The sequence below is a fragment of the Ursus arctos genome, unplaced genomic scaffold, assembly GCF_023065955.2.
Source record: "Ursus arctos isolate Adak ecotype North America unplaced genomic scaffold, UrsArc2.0 scaffold_8, whole genome shotgun sequence".
Taxonomy (NCBI): domain Eukaryota; kingdom Metazoa; phylum Chordata; class Mammalia; order Carnivora; family Ursidae; genus Ursus; species Ursus arctos.
In genome coordinates, this window is record NW_026623100.1 from 61,224,503 (window position 1) to 61,245,899 (window position 21,397).

A 21,397-nucleotide genomic window follows, 5' to 3' on the forward strand; every position below is an offset into this window, starting at 1 on the left:
TCAACAAGGAAGGGAAAGAAGGGAAAGGGCGATGGACGGGAATAAACAGGAAGGGATAGTCCTGATGATATTTTTTTGTTTTGTTTAAATGAGTTTTATTATTATTTTATCGACTTAAGCTTTTTTACATGATTCATTGTGAAATTCACATAAGATGAATTTCTTAGAATTCCATCTTAGAGTGAACAATTCAGTGGCACTTTGAATATTCATAAGGTTGTGGAACCACCACCTTTATTACGTTCCGAACTTTTCCATTCCTCGCAAGTAAGACCCTGTATCCATTAAGGAATTTCTCCCCCTTTCCTCCTCCCTCAAGTCCCTGGTAACCAGCTGTCTTCTGTCTTTATGGATTTATCTCTCCGGGATATTGCAGGTAAATGGAATCATACAATATATGACCTTTGATATCTGACATCTTTCATTCAGCGTGTTTCCGAGTTTCCTCTACATTGTAGCATGCATCAGTCCTTCATCCCTTTCAACGGCTGAATAATATTCTATCATGTGGCTAGACCAAATTTCTTTATACATTCAGCATTAATGGACATTTGGGCCCTTACGCAAGGTGGCCATTGCAAATAGTCAGTAGGAACACAGGCGTACCATCCTGATGACATTTTGAAGATGACTTTGATGCTGTGTCTTTATGTGTACTTTGCTTGGATGCAGTGACAAGTCCGACTGTGAAATGTATTTCAGAGGTTAGGTGCCCAGATTTGATCGCTGACGAGCCAGGACACAGGCATCAGTAGGCAGAAGAAGCTAAACGCTGGCTGTCCCCCATCCTGGGGAAACAGCTCAATTCAGCTCAAGAGGCCTGGGAGAGACAGTGGAGGGAGAGCGCTCTGGGTTGGGGTCAGAAGGCAGGGTGGTGTTTAAGGGATGGCCAGGCCATTCCCAGGCTGGGTAGGTCTCTGAAGCTCAACCTCCTCCTTTCTCAGAATGTGCTTGACCCCTGCCGGCCTCCTCACAGCGCTGTGGAAAGCCTGCAGGACCTGTCTTCCATGGGAGCTTCTCAGGCAGCAAGAGGTCACACATTTGTGCTGTGACTGTTATTTCCCTGTTAGAAGACACGCAAGCTGACACCCCTGAGTCACTCTCAGCACATGTGTGTGTTAGTCACAGGGTGTTATTTGCAAGTATTAGAAAATGAAAATCTTCAGAAGGCTACTGGGTAGCCCACAGAATTGGAGACATGAATAATCTGCCTCAAAGGGTCAAGGACCGCACAAGGGCTGGGGGGCCAGGGATGGGGACTGACTGCTGGGCCAACGAAGCAATGGTCATTTTTCTGCCTTGCGTGGCTCCACTCGAGGTTCCTGATCCCAGGAGAGGGTCTGGACGATGGGCCACAGACTAGGGGAGGGCAAGACACCCCGACTGGCAGCTCCACCGGGCCTGCACCCTGGGCGGGGGGGAGGTGCTTCTCCAAATGCCAATAAGAGAGCTGTTAATGGAAGGAAGAGGAAGTGGGTGCTGGGAGGCCCCAGAACCTCAAATGTCCACCAGAGACACTCTTTGCCCTGTTCGTGCAGAAGTAAGTTCAGGGGGCGCCTGGGTGGCACAGCGGTTAAGCGTCTGCCTTCGGCTCAGGGCGTGATCCTGGCGTTCCAGGATTGAGTCCCACATCAGGCTCCTCTGCTATGAGCCTGCTTCTTCCTCTCCCGCTTCCCCCGCTTGTGTTCCCTCTCTTGCTGGCTGTCTCTCTGTCACATAACTAAATAAAATCTTAAAAAAAACAAAAACAAAAACAAGTAAGTTCAGCGGGGGCTCTGGCGTCAAAGTCTCTGGGTCTGTCATAGAAGCAGAGCACAAGTCGGGGTGACAAGGGATTTGGGGTGAAGCCTGGGGCCTGGCACCCGCACATCCCAGGGGAGGTGCCGCCCTTCTGTGCCATGTTCCTTGTGTGAGGCCTGGACCAAGGGGCATCTGGCAACTAAAAATATGCAACTAAAAATATCCCGGCTCCAGGGAATCAGCAGAAAGAGGTCTTCCAAAGCCAGCCAAGGTCCTCAATGTATGTAGGAAACTATTAATCACACCCTGCGATTCTTCTTGGTATGAGTTGTCTTTACACTTTAAAAATAAATAAATGTGAACCGAGGCCCTTTAATCATCCGTGTCGGAAGCGGTTGGTAACCCCTGTGGTCCATGCCCCCCAGGATAGGGTGCCCCGCTTCCTGGGAAAACAGGAATTTCTCATCAGATCAACAGGAAATTCTATTCTTACTGATGTTAGAATTAAAAATACCCCAGGGAGAGAGGGACACTCTCCTGTCCACGCGGGGCACTAGCTGTACCCCCACTGAGGTGCTCCCCTCCAAAGCTCAGTCCTGGGTTTGCGCCCTCCGAGACTGGCCCCGACAGCCCGGTGAGACAAGGAGCTGTGACCTCCCGACTAGGTTTCCTCTCTGATCCCAAGCAGCAGGGTTGCTGCCGCGAGGGTCACACGTGACTGCAGGAGGGCCGTGCTCCATGCAGGTCACGGTCAGGCCCCGGGAGCTACCGCAGAGACACCCATGAATGTGCTGAGCCAGCTGCAGCTGGCCGCAGTCCAGAGCCACCTCAGAGGTCCTGGCCAAGAGTGGCCTTTCAGGCAGAGGACCCGTTTCCCCCAAACAGGAGAACGGCATCGATTGGCTGTGAGACACCAGCCTCGAGAAGATCAGGGAAGGAAAGGCAACATTTATTGAGGCCTGACCGTGTGCCAAGGACATGCTGGCTGGTGCTGGCGGGGCCGGGCCTTTCGAACTTTCCAGAAGCCATCAAGGGAGAATAGCATCAGCACCTTCCCTGTTTTACAGAGAAAAGAGCAGACGCTCCGAGAAGTTCTCGAGGACTGGAACCTGGCTTAACGTGATTCCAGAACCCACACCCTTTTCTCTTTACCTTCAACACTTCGTTCAACATCTGGCCGCAGGTCAGAAGCAAAGCTCTGGGACCTGGTGGCCGCTAGCGTGGGCTCCCGTCTGCTGGAAGGAGCGTCGGTCTGTTTGCAGGGTGGCTGCCTTGGCCTGGCTTTCCCTCTAGCACGAATAACTACCGTGTGCAGAGGGCGGTGAGACATTCTCTCAACGTGCCGCTTGCTTGAACTTGAAAGTCACGTGACTCCGTCCTGTAGCCCAGCTAATGTACCCCTAGCCTTTTGTCTGGGGTTTGTGTAAACCAACCTCTTATTTGCTTGCTGAGTGGCATTTTTGGTTTGTTCTGGTTTGGTTTATTCCTTAGCGGTGCGGCGGAAAGAACGTTGTGCAACACCGAGGTTTGAGCTCTGCCTCGGGAGCTGGGATCTTGATGGAATTCACTTCTCATCTTGGGGCCTGAGTCTGCTCGTCTGTGGGAGTAAGAGGCTTGACTAGGACCCGTGTTCTCAGTCCAGAGGCCACGAGTCACACGTGAGCACCCTAAATGCGACTCGTCTAAACTGTGACGTGCTGCAAATGTGAAATACACCCTGGATTTTGAAGATAACCCCCAGAAAGGATGCAAGCTTTTTCATGAGTCATAATTCTATTGATTACATGTTGAAATGATAATAGTTCGGGTGTAACAGGTTCAATAAAATAGCTTGTTAAAATTAATTTCCCTGCCTGTTTCTTTGTACTAACATAGCTATTAGAACATTAGAAATATAAACGTGATCGGGATTATGTTTCTCATGGACAGGTTCAACTGGACCTTCTAGGTTCCTTTCCATTTGAGGTCTGGTCAGGTGACTTGTCCAGGGTTAGGTGGCCGGGGAGCTTCACAGAGGCTGTCGAGGCTGCAAGGTCCCCCTTCCTCTGGCCACTCCTCTGTCGTCATGCTGATGTCCTCCACAGAGCTGGCCCACCGCGGAAAGGGGAGACCCCACAGCTGTGTCAGGGTCCTTTCGAACTGGTGGCCGTGGCAAAATGTTCGTCCTGACAGGCACTGCACCAGCTCATGGCCTGTCCTCTCTGCCCCCAATAAGAAGAAGAGGCCACCTGTACTCTGAGATCCTTCCAGCTCTGGGGTTGACCACCCCCTTAAGAAAGTCAGGCAGGTGGCTAATGGCTGAAGGGCAGCCTCAACTTTTGCCATGATGTCCAGGAGTAAGAGATAGTCTGCCACATTTTAGAACCTTGATAATTGTCTTAACTTAGAAGAATCGGTTCTTGGAGCCCCTGGCTCAGTCGGTTATGCATCTGCCTTCGGCTCTGGTCATGATCCCAAGGTTCTGAGATCGAGCCCCGTGTAGGGCTCCCAGCTCAGCGGGGAGCCTGCTTCTCCCTTGGCCTCTGACCCTCCCCCGCAACTCATCCTCTCTCTCTCCCTCTCTCAAATAAAAAGATACAATCTTAAAAAAAATAAAAATAAAGAATTGGTTCTTTCCATGCAGAGGCAGCCTAAGAATGATCAAAAGACAAAGTAAAAGGCATTAAGAGCTAGTGCAGGACAGAAACCCAATGACCAGGTAAAAAGGCTGAAGGCTCTTTGAGTACTCAAGAACTGGGATGTGATAGGAAAAAACAAAAGCAGTACACCCAGGACGAAGCAAGCCCACACCTCTCATTGTAGGCTGCACCTGTCATAAGAGCCCACGCTTCTGTGGCATCAGCCGAGGTCTGTGAGTGTTAAGTCCATGAAGGGGCAGCTAAAGGGAGGGTCTGGTAGGGCAACCGTGTGAGGACCCAGGAGATGGGAAGGGAGATGCGAGAGTCGGTCAGTGCCCCTGCCCGGCCTTTGCCCCACCTGAAGAACGCAGTGTTGGTCGTTCCCATGGGAAAGCTAGCATATGCCTGGGACCACTAGGGATCATCAGCACATCACGAGTGCCTCCTCTGTGGGAGGCACCATAATGAACCCTGTGGGGCAGGGGATGCACACAGAGAGGCACAGAGCAAGACAGCCTCCGAGGGATTTCTGTCCCATGTGATCGTTCTAGAATAGGATAAACGGAGGCCTGTGGGCAGGAGTGACTTACCTAGGATCGCAGAGCTAAGTCAGGGGAGCACGGTGGGAGAAGGCGCTGGGATCCCAGACTGCAGTTTTAGGTTCTGGTCTCAAGGATCCTACAGGATGGTGTCCTGAGGGAAGTATTGGACCATATGTGAGGGGGACTTGGTGCTGGATCTGAGCCACTGCTAATGATGTGACCTTGGACAGGTCATTTTACTTCCTTCAACCCTTCTTTTCCTTACCTGTGAAGCAGAGGATGGAACGCGATGGCCTCTTGGTCTCTCTGGTTTAATAACCATCAGGACAGACTAGATTTTGCTGGGATAACGAACAATCTCCAGATCGCAGTGGCTTAGGAAGAAGGCTTATTTCTCACTCACACTGTATGATCGCGGCAGGTCAGCGGGGACGCAGACCGCTGGAGGCTCCACCTTGACACGTGTTTCATGGGGAAGAGAACGTGGCAAGTACACACTGGCTTTTAAAGCTTGCTTCTCACCAAAATTGACACACGTCACTTTCACTTAGATTTTGTCTGCCAGAGCAAGTCGCAAGTCCATCCACCGTATGCCAGAAGGAGAGGAGACTGGAAATATTGGAAAGCAGTCCTGCCACCCCTAAGGGCACTTACGTTGTGACAAAACAACAGAGCTGTGTGGGGCAGCTGCGCTGGGAGCACTATCCCCCAGTGGACTTGATGGGAAGGCTTCCTGGAGGAGGCTGCACTCTGCGAAGCCGAGCATGGAAAGCTTGAATCTAGAAGGGGTGGCAGAGCAGAAGCAGGGGGTTTGGCAAAGGGCACAAAGAATGTGAACTTAATGGGGATCTGCCTGGTTTGGCAGAAGAGTGGGTATACCAGGCAGGAGTAACCAGAGAGAAATCCAAGACCAGATCACTCAGGGCCTGGAGTGCCAGGAGGAGGGGTGTGTGCCTTATTTGCTGGGCTCTGAACATTCTGTGAACTTACAAGGCAGTGTGGGGATGGCACTGGCAGCTCCAGGCATGGGGTGGGGGGGAAGGATGGCATCAGGGTGGGGGAGACCAGGTAGGAGGCCACTGCCATCCTTGGGGCTGGAGGTGATAAGGGGGTGACAGTTGATGGTGTAGAGGGAGGAATAAAGATACGCAGGAGGTTTTGAGTTCATACGACTGGAAGGAAGGTGGCATCCATGGAAAGAAGGAAGTCAGGACGGGGAGCTGGTCTGGCGTGAGGGAGGGGGGAGCTGCGCTCAGTGCTGGAGGTAAACCAGGGGGTGTCTGTTCTCTGGGGAAGGCAGAAGGCAAGGGAGCATGTGGAGAGCCCTAGACGGTTGTCAAAAGTGTTGAGCCATCCTCCTGGCTGTGGAATTTCAAGCCAGTATTCCCAGAACCCCCAGAGAGGATCCCCCAGCCATCCAGCTGTGTCGTCTGAGAAGGTGCAGACGTCCCGAAGGGCAGCCGGGGCTGTCCTGAGAGGGGACGGGGTAACCTGAGGGCTTGTGGGGGCTCCCTCCTGAACTCGAAAATGAGATTCAGGCCAAGGGACAGGGAGGATATTCCTGCCTGGTCTGGGGTCCTGGTCAAAGGCATGGGCAAAGTCCAGTGCCAAACCCAGGGGAGGCCTGGGTGTCAGAGGTCCTGTCTCATTCCTGGCTCGTCATTTTGTGCATTTTGTCCAGATCTCAACTTGCTGCTTCTAAAGCAATCGTCCTGAGTTAATCTAGAAAAGATGTGGACACCCCCCTTAGCCCCTGCTGCACATGATCTTCCAAGACTCTGAGTATGATTCTTTAAAGTAATAATGAAAAGCAAAACAGGAAATTCTTATCCGTTTTGGCAGGAAATTCTTTAGCTGCGTGGAAGGTGCTGTGCTGGGGGTCTGTGCCCTCCAGGAACTGCTTGAAAATGATTTATGGTTCAAGATGGCGCCAGTCCTTCCTCATCCCACCAGGGTAGACAGGGAGGGATAAGCTGGACCCTGGGAAGCAGGGCCTGCATTATCTCGGAATGTGCATTTCTGTTGATAACATGTTCATTGTCTGCACTAATAAGTTATGGTCCTGTTTTCATCTTGTCCCTGGAATGGGTTATGCCAGATTTAGGCAAAATAAAGGTGTTCCATTTCAAATTTGGAAAGTTTAATTATGTATGTATTATTTTATGAGGAATCCAAGACCATATGACTTAGGGGGGAAGGTTTACCTTTATTGAGGACACATAAGTTCCACATATTGTGACAGATCCTTTGTCATGTTATCTTCTCTAATTCTGGGCATTATTTTCCCCATCTCACAGATGTGAAAATTGAGGTTCACCAAGGTTCAGTAATGTGGTCTAAGTCACATAAGTAGGAAAGCTTGGAACGAGAAGAATAGTGTTTTCAGTAGACTCTGAATTACCTGAAGGCCCAGGCCAGGCCGGCTTTGCTCACCACTGTGTCCGCAGCCTGGCAGAGTGCCTCGAATACAGTAGCCTCCATCCCCCAAAACAGTTCTTGAATGAAAGAATTAAGGTGTGAGGGGAATGAGGAGGCTGATTCTCTTAGGTTTGCTGTGACATCCTATGCCTAGGCTCCCTCATTCTGTTCCCATAGGGTCTTTTGATGGTTTCTATAGCACCAAAGAAAACAGATCTCATTAAAATTTTGAAGGATCATTGGGCTAGTGTTATGGTCTGAACTGGGTCCCTTCCAAAATTCATATGTTGAAGTGTAACCCCCAGTACCTGAGAATATGACTGTATTTCGTTAGATGAGATCATCAGTATGAGTCCTAATTCAGTGTGCCTGGTGTCCAAAAACAATCAGGGCTCAGGGACACACAGAGGAAAAACCATATGGAGATATATGGAGAAGATAAGCCAAGGAGAAAGGTCTCAGAAGAGACTATCCTCCCTTGATCTTGGACTTGTAGCCTCCAGGACTCTGAGGATAGACATTTCTGTTGTTTAGGCCACCCAGTCTGTGGGCAGGCCATTATGCAGCCCCAGCAAATGAATCCAGCTGGTCTCTCTCTGCCTCATTACCTCTTGGGCATCATGTCCACCTGTCTTGCTCACAGACCCTCCGCTCTCCCCTGTCGTCTGGACAATGCATTGCTTACGGTCAGATGATTTACTTGCTCTCATAAACTGGCAGGCTCCACTCTCTCCGCCCATTTCTTCATCCATATTTGTTTGGCTGGCAAAGGTTTTGTTTTGAACTGATTTTTAAATGTCTCCCTTGTAAAGGGCACACATTCTCCAGCTCTCCACCAGCCAGTGTGCCTAAGGTCCTATTCCTGTCTGCTTTACTCATCTACACTAAAGTCTGAACCACTTCTGGCTCCCACAGTCTCTGTTATGGGATTCTAGGATGCTTTAGCACACAGCTTACCCCATGCTTGGCCTCAGGCCCAGGAGGCTTCTCACCGCCGGGGCGGGGCCCCCCCGGGCCCACCCCCATAAGGCCTCCTCTGCGGCTGGGCTTGGCACCTGGCGTCCTGCCACCTTGTCTGTTTTCACACCTCTGACTTCATTTAAACTTCCACCTTCATGAACTTGGCACACTCACCCTGGTTTTATACCTAGGTTGGCACGGACTGGTTTTTAGGTTCTCCACAGGTCTGACGGACCTTAGCAATTCCATATTGATCCATTCATTTATTCATCCATTCAATAAATGTTTATTGCTGGCTTGCCAGTGTGTCTGTTTAACTTGAGTATTACCTTCTGTGCTGTTAGCTTATTTATGGCACATCTAAGAATTTACGATTCTTTATAGTGTGTCTAAGAATTTTGTTCATCCCTCTAGTTCAATTAGGCTGACCCTGGGAGGTAGGCATTATGTACCCATTTTACAGATGTGGGAATGGAGGCTTAGAGATCTTGAATTACTTACCCAGAGTCTGATGTGGCTAATACCCAGAGCCACAGCTATTCCCTGATCTTCTGGCACCATCTTTTCAAGACTCCTGTTTGCTTCTAACTCCTGCCAGATATAAGGGGGAGAGCTTTCTCAGCTTTGGAGAGGTTCCTAAATTCTCAGAGAAGACGCCCTAGAAAGGAATTGTGTGCCTAAGTCCTGCTCCTGTGAAGCCGCTATTGAAGTAAGTGGGGCCGGGGTGGGGGAGGCTGGGTGTGAGGCAGTGTCAAAAGGGGATTTGAGGATGTGGCCTCTGTAGGGATGTGGCCAGGTGGGAGGGGATAAGTTGGGGGACATTCTAGCAAGCCCACACGCCTGCTGCAGGCCTGAGTGGGAGAGGCCTGGCCTAGGGCCTTGGCTCTTGGGAGATGTATTTGTCAGGAGCTGAGGACTTAAGAGTGAAAGCTTGACTTTGAGTTGGAGAGCAGAGAGCTGGAAGGTCAGTGACCAGAAGGCTCTAGATAGTGAAGGGAACTAAGCCAGAGCATGAAATGAGGACCAGCATGGAGACTGAGACTTTAGCTCTGTGTCAAACTCACTGAGCAGCTGAGAATGTGTTTGTATAATCTGTGAACCCAAGTGTTCTCTGTGCCCAAGGTGCTTCTCGGTGGCATAAAAATTGGTATATAGAGAGAATTCATTCTTCTTTTCTAGGTAGCCTTTCTACCTCTTCCAGGACCCTGCAGTTCTCTCTCCCCGTCCCCACACTGTCCTATTGGCATGTTGTAGGATGGCCGACTTGTTTGGGTTTGCCCGGGACCTTACCGGTTTTAGCACTGAAAGTCCCACATCCCAGGAAACGCCTCAGTTCTGGGCAAACTGGATGGCAGGTCCCCCTAAAGATCTTTCCCTCCAGTGACTCCTTCCCCTGCGGACAGGCCCCTGACTCCTCTTTGTTAAACAGTTCTGCTTCCCCTTGAGCTCCTAGTCCACCCTCTTTCATCTATGGATTACTAGACCTGTATGTGGAATCCATCTCACTATGGCCCTTCACCTTCCAGACAACTCCTGAACCTTCCCTATCAATCTTCACCAGCCCTCATTCTTGATAACTGCTGGGTTCTGGGATCCCACGTTCTCCTTCTAGCTCTGAAGTGGCTGTTTCTCTGTCTCAGGTCTAGGGCGTGAGCGCTGCCTCTGCTCTCTCTCTGCCTATTTGCAACGGCCCTCAAGGCTCAGGTCTTGGACTGCGCCGTCACTGATCTGCACAGATGCCTACAAGAGTCAGGCAGGAAAGGCAATCCATTAGGCAGAGTAAGGATGGGAAGAACCAGAGACTAGGGGCTCCATTTAGAGAGGTTTCCATTTTGCAGGTTTTCACAGCAGTTGGCTACCCTTGGTTCAAGTGCACGACTTTTGAATTTCAGTTGCTACAGGAGGTAAGGAGAAGGAGGCCTTACCATCCAGCCTGGGACTGGAATATTTCCACGCAAAGGCATAGAAGGGGGTCTGGATATATCTTCGGCAAGAATTCTGAGGGTGTTTGGAAATATCCTGTCTTGACTTGGGAGAAGAGTTCTCCTCCTTACAGTGGCATGAGAAGGCTCTCTCTTCACCTGCCTTTGTGCCTCTCCCCGAACCCCCTGGCAGGTAATCAAGTTCCTAATCACAAGGCTCTCACAGTGCAGTCAGGACCCTGATGGGGACAGGAGAGAACCAGCTAGGCGAATCCTGGGAGCTCTGTTCGTGTGGAAAGCAATTCTCCTGGCTGATAAAGGCCTTTTCACTCATCATGGGCTCATTCATTTTTCCACCCGAATTCAGGGGCAGAGCGTGGCCCTCTAGTGAGCGATGATGGTCAGAAACTAATGAGCGGGGAGATCACAAGAAATTGCAGACCTGAACAAGGTCAACAGCTTGACTAGTTAAGCTATTCTTAGTACCAGTGTCACACGTCTAGAAAGGACTTTGAAGAATAATTTGTCTATTCTTCTTGTCTCTAGTGGAACTTTATGTAAATAATCTCCAATTTTCTATATTCTAATTTTTTATTTCCTTGAAGAGTTTGTGCCCTATGTTCCTTTAAAAAACAACCCCCCTCAAAAAAACCTCCTTCATTCCTCTATTAGGAATTTTTTGGGTGTTTTAAAAAACTATACAGTTGGATATAAAACAGGTGGAAGGTATATTTTTTATCCTTGAGAAGTCTCCAATTACAGATGGGAAGACAAGGTATACATAAGAATAACAACTCTTGCAAAGACTTCTTGCTGCTTCTCCTGGCCCTGCCGCTAATGGCTGTCAACCTTGGGCAAGTAACTCCGATGTCTCATCTGAGACTTACTCTTTAAGTGTCTCGCCCGTCATACCAGCGCTTAGATTACAGGGTGGTTCTGGGGTCCGGATGAAATGCTCGTCAGCAGCCCAGGCTGTATACAGTACGTATTAACAAATGTTAACGATCATTAATAACTTTAATTCTTACAGAAGTTCTGCTGATAGAAGCATTATTACCTTTATTTTATAGGTGAAGAACACTGGTATTTAGTTGCTCAAGGTGGATTTGGGCTTCCAGCTTGGGCTTCTGACTTCCTAGAATCAGCATTTACACATTATTACTGTGCAGGGTAATAGTGCCTCCCCCCCCCCCATAACACCGAGAGCTTCTAGAAAACAAAATAGAAAGCTTAATGCTCAAGGAGGTGAATTTCACAACTGGTCTGAAAGTGAGCAATGGTTATAGAAGTTGAGGTTACATAGGTCTCGGGGGGTCTGGTGGGCATAGGGGAGCCTCGGAACTGCCGACATCAGGCACATGCCTGCCTTCCAAGATTTGTCCTTATCACCATTTGCCTGCCTCAATTTCAGAGGACAGAAGAGGCACAAGCTTTGGGAATGGGAGGGCTGGAGAGCTCTCCTCTCGTGGCCCAAACCTGAGGCTCCCAGCTCTGCCGTGTGACCCGCACAGCCATGCCAGGCTGGAAGCCTCTCTGACTGCGACCCTCTGGGGACCGTGTTCACCGGGCCTGGGCCAATTTGTCCAGCACCGAACACCAGGGGATCGCCCGGGTTAGTGCAGGTAGTTTGGGAGGGAACAACAGGACTAGGAAACCCTAGCCTATCTTCTGGTACCTTATGGTCTGGTTGGCAGACACAACAAAGACACTTGAGACCCTTAATAAGCTGCTCAGTGTTTTGTGATGAGATGCAGACTTTGTGGGTGCTGTCAAGTTCAGGGAAGGGAGAGTCACTGTGGACTCGTGACCGGCGCTGAAAAGAGGGGAAAGTGGAGACAGTCAGAATGGGCTCACCGCCTGGCCACTTTCTGTGGAAGCACGTTGGCAGGCGATGCCAGGAGGACAGGGTCTAGAGCCACGGTGTGGGGAGGGGGGAGGGTGACAGGGTCCACTGCAGACATGGTCCAGTTTTAGTCTCATGCCAACCCTGTGACAGTGGGTTTCATTATGTGTGGTTTACAGATGCGGTTCAAAGATGGGTTCAAGTACCTGTCCGGATGATATGCTACAGACGCACTGCTCATGGGCTTGGTGGCCTTGAGAGGTGACTGTCCTGAATCTGCAGACTGCTCCGCTGGAGGCACTGTTCAGTGCGGTCTTTCCAAAGCTGAAATTGCTTCATAGAAACAGGACAGGAAGGTTCTGGTACGGCGTTTTGCAAATTCCCGAGGACTCTCCCTAAACTGTTGTAGCACTAGAGAAGCAGGACGAGAAGTGTTAACAACACACACACACACACACACATACATATATACACACACATATACACACACATACACACACATACATATATACACACACACATACACACATACATATACACACACATGTACACACACACATATACACACACGTACATGCACACATACACGCACACATATACACACACACATATATACACACATACACATATACACATACACACACACATACACACACATACACACATATATACACACATATACACACACATACACACACATACACACATACATTTATACACACATATACACACATACACATACACACATATACACACATACACACATACACACATATACACATACACACACATACACACATACATACACACATACACACATATACACATACACACATACATACACATACACACACATACACACATATATACACACACATACACACACATATACACACACATATACACACACACAGATGTTGAAGCCCTGTAGACACTGCAGTGCTCCCAATACATACTTTGCCAAAAATGTTGGCTTAGGGCCAGAAACTACAATAACTGAAATAACTTCGGCAGAAACCCTTGGGGGCAGTGGGAAGAGCCAGGGAAGGGCATGAGAAGGATTATCTTAGTCTTCATGCTTGTTTAATGCTTGAAGAGAAAGGGAGCAGACTGAAATTAGTCACCCCCCTCCCATACCAAATCTGCTCTTTTTATTTAAAAAAACAACTGTGGTTTGAGACACATGAATGATACATTTAGGTTTCAAAGGAAATTTTATTTTTGCATTGGAAGAAATTAAGAGGGTTTTTTTTAAAACTTATCTGGAGAGCTGCATTTCCTGAGCTGTAAAGAAAAAAAAAAATTCTTTCCGTTCTTGAAACTTATCTCCTTTTCTTTCAACAATAAGTCATCTTGGGTTATTTTTTTTCCATGCCTAGATCAAATGAGACCAACAACAAAGGGCAGTGATGGGACAAGTTGATCTCAAAGCTCAGCTGGGGTAGAAGGCAGGCCTTCTAAGAGCTGAAGAAGGGGATCTGGGCACAAGGGACCCCTGTGTGCCCCAGATAAGCTGCCCTTATAAAGATGAAGACATTGCACATAATTAATTAAATGAGTATCTATTTACATCTTCTTTCTTTTCTAGACCCAAGTTCCTCCAGCTCAAAACTTAGTCCCTCGCAATACCCACCAGTCGTGGATTTTATTTTGCCTAAGTGAGAAGGGCAAGAAAGAGCCAGGGAGCCCAGCTGGGTGAGTCCCAAGCTCATGCCTGCAGCCCTTCCATCATCACTGTGTGCGAACACTGAGCTCCACACGCACAGGCAGGGCCTGATTTTTCTTCCTTTTTTAAAGTTAATAAACTTTATTTTCAGAGCAGTTTTAAGTTCACAGAGAAACTGAGCAGAAAGTGAAGAGAGGGGTTCTTGGGTGGCTCAGTCCTTAAGCATCTGCCTTCGACTCAGGTCATGATCCCGGAGTCCTGGGATCAAGCCCCGAGTCAGGCTCCCTGCGCAGGCGGAGCCCGCTTCTCCCTCTCCCTGCCACTCCCCCTGCTTGTGCTCACTCTCTCTGTCAAATAAATAAATAAAGAGAATCTTTTTTTTTTTTTTTTTAAAGATTTTATTTATTTATGTGACAGAGAGACAGCCAGCGAGAGAGGGAACACAGCAGGGGGAGTGGGAGAGGAAGCAGCAGGCTCCCAGGAGGAGCCCGATGTGGGACTCGATCCCGGCACGCCGGGATCACGCCCTGAGCCGAAGGCAGACGCTTTAACGACTGCGCCACCCAGGCGCCCCTAAATAAAGAGAATCTTAAAAAAAAATCTTTAAAAAAAAAAGGGCGCCTGGGTGGCTCAGTTGGTTAAGAATCTGCCTTCAGCTCAGGTCATGATCCCAGGGTCCTGGGATGGAGCCCCACCTCGAACTTCTTGCTCAGCAGGGAGTCTGCTTCTCCCTCTCCTTCTGCCCCTCCCCACCCCCTCTCTCTATGTCTCTGTCTCAAATAAATTTAAAAAAAAAAGTGCAGAGAGTCCCATGTATCCTCCCCACAAAGGCATCCCACACAGCAGGGGTCCCTTGTTACAGGGGAGGAGCCTGGCAGACACGTCATTATCACGGGAGCCCACAGTTTACATTAGGGCCCCCTCTCAGTGTGATAGACTCTATGGGTTTTGACAAATGTGTGCTGACCCTACTTTCTTTTCTGATGCGGCCCTGTGTGTGTATTTATAAGACAAAGTATTGTAATAACTCGAGAGTGACTATGGGAAGGCATTGCATCCAGAAGAAAGGGGTCTTGACATGTGAGTGGCCAGGGACAGTCATAAGGAGATAGAACTCCATTGGCGGGAGTCTGAGGCTGGGGGGACATGATGGTTTCCAAGGGTCCACTCAGCTCCAAGACCCGAGCTTCTGTAACCTGGCCGTCCACTGTGAGGAGCACGCCTAGGAAGCCCTATCCCGTGGGGGTGCTGCTTGCCCGGTCTGCCCGCTGCGGCCGACAGGATCAGTCGGGATTCACGGTGTTCGGGCTTCTGTTTGTTTGATGGGGTCTCAAGAGGATTGTTTGTCTCCACACTTTTCAAAGACGATAAAATGATTGAGGACATGGAATAAGATCTGCACAGTTTATTAAACTTAATTAACTATGCATATATAATTATATATAATATAATGATGTATATAATAAGTCACATATAATATACAGTATGGCTCTGGGATTAAATTCGATTCCTCTTCACTGAGGACCTGCGGGCACGTTTGCCTAGGACGAATGTGCCACAGTTCCGTGTGCTGGTGGCAGCAAAGACATTGCTGAACGGCCCTTGCGGCCACACTGGGACTCGGGTCCTCCCATCGGTGTTCCCACAGCTGCTACCAATCTGTGGCCACTGGATGTGGAAAGCAGCAGGGGGGAATCTGATCCCCATCAGATCTTTGTTGTACCAGTTCTTTGTAAGATCCACTGATCTTTCAAAGCCTGCAAGTCTGCAATTAAAAAAAAAACAAAACAAAACCCAACTCATTACCAGGGCTTTTATACCGTATGTAGAAATGTGTCAGTCTCTACACGCAGTTGTCCAGGCTGCTGCTGAAGGAGAGCGTCTTCCTCAGTTTCATTCCTCAGGAAGCATCCTTCCCTCTAATGCTTACTTCTTCCTCCTCTCCCCCTCTCCCTCTCCTCCTCCTCCTCCTTCCTCCTCCTCCTTCCCCCCTTCTCCTCCTTCTTCTTTTTTAGAGAGGGAGTGGAAAGGGGGAGAGAGAGAATCCTAAACAGACTACAGGTCGAGCGCAGGGCCCAATGCAGGGCTCAATCTCACGACCCTGCGATAGTGACTTGTGCAGAAATCAAGAGTCAGACACTAAACTGACCGCAGCCCCCCAGGTGTCCTTCTAATGCTTACTTCCTGAGAAACCCTGGCTGGAGCTGCAGCCCAGGAAAGAATGCTCTCTCCCTCAGCTATGGCTCTCTGTCTCTCTCCGAGCTGTGGCATGTCCCAGAATGCCAGGGATTTTCTTTTGGTAAGAATAGCAGAAAGGATGGATTGAGAGTGATTAGCAAAATGGTCTCATTCTGCACAGAACACAGGTCTTGTGGTCGTTCTTATCCTTCATATGAAACAACCTTCTGGCCGGAGCTGCCTGAGGTGTGACTCTGGGACCATTGTTGCCTTTTCCCGTGTGTCGCACGGCTCCAGCTTCTCCCAGTAAGTCAGAGTGGCCTGCCAAGCAGGGTCTGGTGCCACATGGCACTTTTTTCCTGGCAAGGCCACAGCTGAGGCCGTCCTCTGATCGAATTTATCACAGAGGCGTTGGCTGTTCGATGATGCCAGCTGGGATTTACTGAGCGGCTCCTATTTGCCAGGCCCGCTGTTGGAGGTGGGCTACCCAGGAAGCTGGCTCTGAGATGGAGGTTAGCATGCGGGAAGCGTGTTAGTGCTCTTGGGCTCAGCACTGGGGCAGGGGAAGGAAAGGAGGCAGAGTGGGCAGAGGGAGTAGTTGAGCTGCCCTGTGGTCACGAGGGCTCCGCTCACCCGCCATGGGACGGCCCATCAGAACTGTTCCAGGTGGGGACGAGGGGAGCAGGCCTTCTGTTTCCTCACGGAATGCTCAAGGCTGCAGCTGCTTCAGGAAGAAGGGTGTGGTGCTGGCGGAAGCAGATTTCTGCAGCCGAGGGCAATTTCTAGAGTCAGCTCGAGGTTGAGGGCTGACAGCTGGCCGTACTGCCTGCAACCGGGCAATAACCCCTCAAGGATAATTTCGGTGGCACAGCAAGGCGTCCACGGGACCGTGCTAAGCCCGCTCTATGCCCTTAAGGAGCGTAATGTCTGGATGGTGGAATTAAACACGAATGTGAACGACGAGAGTGTAAGGTGGCAGCAGGCAGGTGGAGATCCCAGACCCCTAGGGATTTGTGGTTGCAGAGGGCGATGGTGGAGCTAGAGGTGTCGCCTTCGCTTGGGGACAGTATGTGAATTGGGTCTTGGAAAATACTGCCTTGAGCGGTTTTGTCTTTACGCAGTCAAGGTAGCCTGGTTGAAATGCGTGGGGCACCGAGCGGGGCTTCCTTCACACAGCCCACGGGGCCCAGGTTCCATGCTCGAGCTTCGGTCAGTCCCTGCGGCCGACGAGGGCCGGCTGGTCAAGTGCCGCAGCTCAGAGGCCGCTTGCTTGTTTTCGCTTTATCTCAAGAAGTTCCGGAAATGTGGCTGAGGAGTTCAGGGCTCCCGTTATCTCCAGCCTCACTTCCTGCCACCGCGGCCACGCCGGGGTATCAAGAGGACAAGCTGCATCTGGTCTGGGGCCTGGACAGACTCTGCTCGGGGCAGGGAGCACCCACTGACTTCCCCGCAGTGGATTCTAGCATTTCGTTCCCTGGCATGTTCCTGAGGAGTAGGATTTTCTGGAAGGAGGGGAATTCCTTTGTCCTGCCGAGAAAGCTGTGCAGGCATTCAGGAAGCAGATAAGATCCTGAGGGCCCGGCCGTCCGCATGCGAGCAGGTGCCTGCGTGGTGGCCTGTCCCGACACCTGCCTGACCCTGAACTCTCACCTTCTTCTCTGCCAGGCTGCCAGGACCCTCTCCTGCTGGGCTGCTGCTTCATTCCTCGCTGTGACTTACCTGTGACCACAGTCGCAGCAACAGCAGCGGATCCCGTGGTCACACAAGCAGACTCTTGGTTCCTCAGATCAGCATAGTGAGATCCAGCTCCGTGGGGTGGGCAGACACGAGTGATGGGAATGGTGCGTGCGTGTGCCTGTGTGCGAGCGTGCGTGCGTGTGTGCATTGGTGGCCGACGGAGGACAGAAGGCCCAGTCAGGGGAAGGGAGATCCTCTGGCCTCCTGGGGTGGGGGTGGGAAGGAGAGCAGGAGGAAGGAGGATCAAAGAGACAGTGGCCTCGGAGAAAGGAGACCTGGTCTCACCAGGGTCATCATTGTGCCAGTATGTCTGCGATTCTCTCAGAGGTGAACCAAATCCCAGTCCCACCCCAAGATGGGACTGGGGTGCGGTGAGGGTCATCTCTCTGCACTGAGCTGGCTTTTGTTACTCAAACAGGGATTGAGAGATGCTGTGACAAGACACTGGCAGGCAGAAAATGAGGCTTTGCCTTACACGATAGCGTGATTCTGAGACTTCGCGAACGGAGATAAACATTCGCCATTTAGGTCGTGCGTGCGGGACATCAGAGCATCTGTTATTACCTGTGAAAGTCTTAGGTGGCCTGCATCGGAGCCAGGCTGTCATGTTGCCACCCTCCCCCACCAAACCCACCCCAGTGGGCGCTTCTCGAGGGTTCTGAGCCTACTGTCAGCACCAGCTCACGGTGGCTGGGAGGCCAGGCAGGGTCTCCGGGCTGTGTAGGGGCCACACTGGGCCAGGGCCTGCAGGTGCCCACAGACAGTCTCCGCACGCCGGGCTGGGGTATCCCCACACGCCTGCTCTTCCAGGGTCTTTCCTCTGTGCCTCTCCAGGGCTTTCCTTCCCAGAGACGGGATTCTCACCTCTTCCCAGAACCGAGCCTCTTCTAGCTACGCCAATAGCACTCACATGTGCGGTGGTTAGGCTCTCGGTGAACTTTCCCCTCTCTCAGCATCCTCACAATATCTCGGAAAAATTGAGATGACCCCCACTTGCGGGGAAAGTGAAGGGAGGCCCAGAGGCCACACAGCTTGTGCTGAGCTAGAATTCAGGCAGCGGATGTCCCCCGTCAGCCGTGCTGACCTGGCCTCAGGCCACGGCTCCACCCTCGGGCTTCAGTGCCGTCCCCTGGGGCGGGCTGTGGACCTGCCCCTGGTGAAATTCTGAGCGAGGAGACAGAACTGCTATTTGTAACATTTCCTTATTCTGTAGGCTCAAGTGTTCTAAGCGCACACACTATAGCCACTGGATGCTTAGAAAAGGATGATTGCTTTGAAAGTTCCCATCAGCCCCTCTGGAGAGCCCTGCCCTCTCTTCCTCACTTATCCAGTAAGACCCACTTCAGTGCATCCTCGCAACACACACACACACGCACACGCACGCACACACACCCAAGCCCTCCAGGAAGCCTCCCCTGCTGAGGCCGGGTCCCCTCCGCACATCACAGCACAGCTCAGGCAACACGCTTAGCTGGGCAGACACAATGGCATGTGGCCACTTACTGTGTTGTCTGCTGGTGCAGGCCACTGCTTTGTCTGACCTCACAAACACAACTTGCAGCTTCTTGAGCACAGAAAGGAAGCTGTGAAGCCAGAAAGCTGTTGGGTTAGCTGCTGGGTCCCCCTCTGGCACCGTCCGCTTCGGCAAACTCTCCCATGAGTATGTCTGGTTGGCAGGACCTAAATTCACATCCTGAACCTGCTTGCAAGGGGGTCTGGGAATTGGCAGTGTTTCTCTGTCCAACCCGTACGGCCTCTGTGTGGCTCTAGGCAGACACATGCTCAGTCAATCCCCTGTATCAGGAGACTCAACTCTTGGAAGAGCTTACCAGGTATTTTGGTCACCGTAGTCCAGGTTATGCCGTGGATCAATAGCCCACGGCCATCAGTGCATTAGCATTAACACGAGGGCTGACCCCTGGCTCGTGCCCCTTGCCCCTGCGGACTGGTAAGGGATTTCACAGGGCCCCGGGGCCTTGGGCTGACCACGGCTCCATCTTCACACCTGCTCCCAAGAGCATTCTTGGTGAGGCAGGAAAAACAAAGTGTGGCTAACTACATGCTTGTTTGTGCAAGGAAGGGACACTCAACGTTTCACTAGCAAAGCAAGTTCCCCAGCTCGCCCAGCGTCAAGGGTATAGAATGGCAGCCATTCCTGGGCTGAAGGGACCAGAGAACCAAAGTGCGGTAAGCAGCACTGATGACCTCTGCTGGGAGGTGGAGGGGAGAGCTGTGCCCCCTACACCGTGCCCCCTACACCAGCCTCATCACTCCAGCAGGGGCCACTCACCATTCCCCCATGACCATGTTCCTTCAGGCCCTGACAAGTTCAGCTTTAAAAGATACTGATACCATTTTTACTTGAAAATGGCCTGTGAAAAATCAGGCTCGGTCCCCAGAGGCAAAATTCTCCTCATGCTTTTCCTCAAATACATCTGTGGTTCTCAGTCTGTCATGACTCTGTGGGCTGGGAATGCTGCGTGTTTACTTTTGTATAAAAGCCCTGCTTATCTTTCTTGAATTAGGGAGAGAAGGTGATTGGCACTAGAGACACAGCCCAGATGTTTCTCAGGTTGAGCCCCAGTGCCTCACCCAGGCTTGTGCTGACCACCTTCTCCCAGCTGGAAGCCATCTGCTCTCATGAGTCCCTCCTCTGCCTGTGCTCACCCCTCACCCCCCTTCCCAGAATGGTCCCTCATTGCATTATCAACGTTTGTATAAATGCCTCACTTCCCCCACTAGCTCTGAGAGCCAGAACTTGATTTGATCCATCTAGAATTATCCCTGCTACACAGATGGCATGTACTAAGTATTTCTGAATAGGTTAAAGAATGAATTTCTGTCTTTACCTTAGAGCCTTTCCTGCAGGAGTATCTCAGTGTCTTCTGAGTAAAAGAAAGAATGGATGAATGGATGGATGGACAGATGGACGGACAAACGGACACACAAATGAACAAAGGACTGAATACGTACAGAGTCAGTTCACCTCTCCTAGCCCATTTCCCTGGATAGCTCTGCTGCTTCTGAACACCGAATGCAGAAATGTAGGCTCTTGGAACAGAGCGGACAGATGGAAGTGGGGTGACGCAAGGCAACCTCTCACCACTCTGCCAACTGAGGCCCGGGCCCTGCCATGGCCCGCCGTGTCCCCTGCACCTGTACAAAGCTAGACTTTGGTCATGACTTAACTCTAAGGCACAGGGGGCAAAATTTGCCGGGGCAGGGGTGTAGGGTGTTGCTCTTATCTGATGGTTTCTGTGGTCCAAACTGAGTAGTGTGGGGGAAGGAGCCATAGGACAGTGGAGTCCCTAGGCATTCTTGCCTGTGAAACTGCCTGGCTGGGTTCCTGCTCTCTGCAGTAAATGTTTTCCAGGCAGAGGCTCGATCTACCCCCAGGTTCCCGAAGCCTGTAAGAGGTCAGGAGGCTGAGGCAGCAAGAGCCGGAGGGACTGCCCCAGAGAAAGTGTCCCTTCATTGTTCCCTCACCGGTTGAGAGGGGCCTCAAGCACCACTTCCTCTTTCTCGGAAGATGGGAAAAGTGCCACCACACATTCCCGGGGCCTCGCTGATCTCTGGAGTCTTGAAGAGGGAGGGACATGTGGGGCAGGAAGACATGCATGTGTCCAAGTGGTGGTGGGGCAAGGGGACAATGGATACCCCTCTTTCTTCTTCACTGCTGTCTCCTTCGTCTCAAAGGCATAGAGCAGGCAGGGCTTTGCACTCAACTTAGGGGACATGTGACCTCTTTGCCTCGGTCTTCTCTTGCCCTTCAT